Source organism: Hypomesus nipponensis, chromosome 20 (genome assembly GCF_054491055.1).
Source record: "Hypomesus nipponensis isolate SF chromosome 20, ASM5449105v1, whole genome shotgun sequence".
Lineage (NCBI taxonomy): Eukaryota > Metazoa > Chordata > Actinopteri > Osmeriformes > Osmeridae > Hypomesus > Hypomesus nipponensis.
This window is the reverse complement of record NC_140380.1, coordinates 11525001-11530000: the sequence shown is the minus strand read 5'-3', so window position 1 is coordinate 11530000 and position 5000 is coordinate 11525001. Positions and strand designations below refer to the sequence as shown.

Below are 5000 nucleotides of genomic sequence, written 5' to 3'. Positions count from 1 at the left end.
GAAACCCTGAGAGAGAGAGAGAGACAGAGAGAGAGACACAGAGAAAGAGAGACATAGAGAGAGAGAGACAGTGAGAGAAACAGAGAGAGACACAGAGAGAAAGATAGAGACACAGACTGACAGACAGAGAGCGTGTGCATGGTGTAGAGTAGGATAAACCCTCTTCAGCCTGTTGGACCTATCCTTCTGTCAGCCCTCTCTCCCTTATGTCGTTATAGCATTGTCAACACCTCTCTCTCTCTCTCTCTCTACCTCTCTCTACCTCTCTCTACCTCTCTCTCTCTCTCTCTCTCTCTCTCTCTCTCTCTCTGTCTCTCTCTCTGTCTCTCTCTCTGTCTCTCTCTCTGTCTCTCTCTCTCTCTCTCTCTCTCTCTCTCTCTCCAGTCACACTCATAACCAGCCATTTCAGGAGAACTTTTGGAACATGAGACTTCTCAGCTACTGGAGAGACAGGATGTCCTTTTCTCTGTTTTGAAAAAAACATGAGATTTGTTCCCCTTTTTAGTGTTTTATGGCAAATAGAGAGAGAGAAAGAAGGAGAGAGAGAGGACAGAGAGGAGAGAGGCAGAAAGAGGGGAGAGAGACAGAGAGAGACAGAGAAAGAGACAGAGACAGAGAGAGAGAGAGACAGAGAGGGGAGATAGACATAGAGAGAGGGAGAGAGAGAGAGAGAGAGAGAGAGAGAGAGAGAAAAGAGAGAGAGAGAGAGACAGAGAGGGAGATGGGGGATTAACAGAGGAAACATTAAATGTGGTTTCAGGGAAAAAAAGAGAACGAGAGCGACAGAGAGAGAGAGAAAGACAGAGAGAGAGGGTTTGGGAGTCAGTGCGGGCTGGCCTGTGTAAGTAGGTCAGACCTGGGTGGTGTGTGTGTGCGGGGGCAGCAAGTAAAAACAAACTCATGATGTTGTTGTTCTTCCAGGTCCCTGGCATCCCAACTAGCTACAGCTTCACTACCCAGCTGCAACACACACACACACGTTTATATATAGAAATATCTGCCTGTGTCCATCTCGTTGTCTGTGTTGTTTTTGTGACCATCCAGAGAGGGTCACACACACACTGAGTGAGTTCTTAATGCACACCATGAACTAAAGACCCCCAGGAGCTAAGCAACCTATCACTGTATGCATGGTGCTCGGATGAATGTCTGCTGAAGGAGGGGAGAGAGAGAGAGAGAGAGAGAGAGAGAGAGAGAGAGAGAGAGAGAGACAGTGAGACAGTGAGAGAGAGACAGTGAGAGAGAGACAGTGAGAGAGAGAAAGATGATTAGCCTGGTGTTTCTCTGGTGGCTAAACATGAAGAAGTTATGGTATGGTATGGTATGGTATGGTATGGTATTTCTAGGCTGAAAGAGATGTTTTTTAGTTTTAGAGTTTCTGCTCACTTTGCCCTTACATCACATGTATTTATTTAGCAGACACTTTCATCCAAAGCGACTTCCAAGAGAGAGCTTTACAAAGTGCATAGGTCACTGATAATAACAACAAGATAACCCCAAAGCATTGCGGGTAGCCAAAACAAGAACAAGTTCCAAAGGGAAGAACCATAAGAGCATATAGTTAAGCAAGTTACAATTAAACAACATGAATCTCTAAGTGCAAGTGTACCTGTAGAAAAAGCAACAATAAAAATAAAAATAAGATGAACTAAAATAGAATATTTCCCAGCAAATACAACAGTTTAAATTAGTTACCACTAACCAACAAGAGCAACAAGTTTCTAAGCAAGAGTCATGTGATCCTTGAGGAAATTAGCATTGGGTTCAGCAAACCATTCCTAAGTACCGTTGGACTCCCGGAGCAGTGCCCTGAGCAGTTCAGTCAAGCCTAAGGTCAACACAGCAGGGTTTCTGTGTGTGTGTGATTGACATTTAATCTATTATTTTATTTTTGAAGAAGTTTTGGGAAATTCCTCTCTGCAGGTTAATGTCACGTGTTCCGTGTGTGTGTGTGTATGGTGTGTATGCGTGTGTATGGTGTGTATACATGGTGTGTGTGTGTGTGTGAGGCAGAAGGCAGCTGATCTGTGGCGTCAGAGGGACAGTAGGATGTCACAATGGTACCCATTGAAGCAGCGAGCGTTACCCAGAAGTGGGCAAGGCCTGGGGGCTCAACGCTCTCACTGACAACAACAAGGGCTGGCTGCCAGCAACACTGTGTTCAGCTCTCTGTGGGCGTTCTGGATCCCTGGGAGATGCTTTCAAGGCCCTCCACACACGGAAGCATTCATTCATTCATTCATTCACCTCTAATCCAAAGTCCTGTACAGTACAGGCTGGCTGAACCTGGGGCTCTTGGTTTCGAGTCGAGATCTGCGCAGCTGAGCTGTGCTCGTGCTTGCATGGCGTTGACCGTGCGGGTACAGACGAGGGCTTAAGATCAAGCAGCAGTCATCCTCCACAGGCTGCTGTTGTGAGACGAGCTGGACGTGTTTATTAGAGGCCTGTGATAAGGGTGGCAGAGGAGGACCTTTGGTCCCTGGCCATGGGCCGGGCTAAAGTGGGACGTTTTTCAGGAACGCCAATTCATCACAAACTCTTCTGACATTAGACATTCAGAGACTGGAGAGGGTAGGGGGGCGGGGGGCAGAGGGAGGGGGGAGGGGGGAGGGGACATTAGACATCCAGAGACTGGAGAGGGTAGGGGGGCAGAGGGAGGGGGAGGGGACATTAGACATTACATTCAGAGACTGGAGAGGGGAGGGGGGCAGAGGGAGAGGGGGAGGGGACATTAGACATTACATTCAGAGACTGGAGAGGGGAGGGGGGCAGAGGGAGAGGGGGAGCGGGGAATCGTCTCTGGCCTTCGGTAACCCTCTCTCAGAGGTCTGGATGTGTGTGTGTGTGTGTGGGGGGGGGGGGCAGGAGCCTTAGGTGTTTACGACAGCATGATAATAATAACTGGTGGGTAAACAGCACCAGAGACAGCTGTTAACTATTTATAGCAACTGTATAACTCTGCCTCACGTCGCTCTTACGCCAGAGGAAGATGACGAGGGGGGGGGGGCGTACCCCCAGTTTGTGTTTCTGGGGGTCGGGAGGGGCAAGGTGGTTCCCTCTGCTGTTAGGTAAACACAGTGAGGTCGGAGCCAGGTAGGAGGGAACACTCCCCTCAGTGACACCTTGCCACCAAGTCATAAACACTGTCAACATTTAACTAATGTACCAACCAAGACTCTCGGAGCATGCAGGTCCACTCTCACTGTACTGCCAACACACACACACACACAAAGTCCCGAGAGCATAGAATCCACACACACACAAAGCAGTACACGCACAGACACACACACGCAGACAGACAGAAATAGGTGATAACCCATTTTTTCCAGGAGGAGGGGGTGAGGGAGGAGGGGGGTGAGAGGGGTTGGTGAGGGGGGGGGGTGAGGGAGGAAGGGGGTGAGGGGGGGTGGTGAGGGAGGAGGAGGGTGAGGGGGGTGGTGAGGGAGGAGGGGGGTGAGGGAGGAGGGGGTGGTGAGGGAGGAGGGGGGTGAGGGAGGAGGGGGGTGAGGGAGGAGGGGGGGTGAGGGAGGAGGGGGTGAGGGAGGAGGGGGGTGAGGTGAGGGAGGGGGGCTAGCTGGCTGGATCAGACATGCTCCTTCAGAAGGAGACTCGACTTCACCACTGCTAGGTGATAACCCATTTTTTCCAGGAGGAGGGGGTGAGGGAGGAGGGGGGTGAGAGGGGGTGGTGAGGGGGGGGGTGAGGGAGGAAGGGGGTGAGGGGGGGTGGTGAGGGAGGAGGAGGGTGAGGGGGGTGGTGAGGGAGGAGGGGGGTGAGGGAGGAGGGGGTGGTGAGGGAGGAGGGGGGTGAGGGAGGAGGGGGGTGAGGGAGGAGGGGGGTGAGGGAGGAGGGGGGGTGAGGGAGGAGGGGGTGAGGGAGGAGGGGGGTGAGGTGAGGGAGGGGGGCTAGCTGGCTGGATCAGACATGCTCCTTCAGAAGGAGACTCGACTTCACCACTGCTCTGGTAACCTGGCACACACACCACACACACATGGTCCCTCCCCCCCCCCCCCTCCCTCCCTCCCTCCCTGCTATATTTAGCACGGCAGCTCTGTTTTCCGCTGGTATGCCTGTGTGATCATTAGCCTTGTTTAACCCTCTTTACCCCGGCAGGCCGGACAGGGGGAGCCCCCGCGGGGAAGCCCCCCCTGCCCCCGCTGTGGGGGAAGGGGAGGGGGGGTTACAGTGGTAGCCCCAGGACATGCCTGTCAAATAATGTCGGCCACACAGAGAGAATGCTGGCTAATGGGACGGTTCTCTAAGTTCTACGGGTCAGGGTTCTATAGCTCAGGGCTGGACCTGTTCTGTGGGTCAGGCCTGGAACTGTTCTGTGGGTCAGGCCTGGACCTGTTCTGTGGGTCAGGCCTGGAGCGGCCTTGACCACTCTTCTCTGAGGAGAGAGTGGTTCTCATTCCCTTTGTGTGTGTGTGTAGAAGAAAAACATACCCTTGTCTCATCATGAACGTGGAAACATCTCGCACTTGGAATTATGATTTCTAACAGGAGAGAATTGCTCATAGCTGAGAAAGAATTCCAATACTTCACAACTTCTACTCTTAAAAGGGTTCACCATGACGACATAACTCGTCATGTGTGATGTCCTGACAGTTTCACGCTGTAGGCCTAGTGTGTTGTGTATATAGAACTAAGTTAGGCCTGTCCAACGACCTATGACCTAGGAATGACAGGTGTCCAGCCTAACCGAAAAATCCTACTGTCAATACTGTGAATGTGCGCGCACACACACACACACACATACACACACACACACACACGCACGCACGCACGCCTGACATGTAGACATGAAAAATGTGTATAAAAAGTTTTAAAGAGTGGATTTTTGAGTCCAATTAGCTTTGAGTAGACTGCTGTAGGGTTGGGAGAGTAGACTGCTGTAGGGTTGGGAGAGTAGACTGCTGTAGGGTTGGGAGAGTAGACTGCTGTAGGGTTAGGAGAGTAGACTGCTGTAGGGTTAGGAGAGTAGACTGCTGTAGGGTTGG

The 5000-nt window shown here is 51.8% G+C and overlaps 1 protein-coding gene across 1 annotated transcript in view; it reads right to left on the bottom strand.

The window, feature by feature from the left end:
• Positions 1–5000, bottom strand: part of zbtb16a (zinc finger and BTB domain containing 16a) — a 110706-nt gene that overhangs the window by 35741 nt on the left and 69965 nt on the right.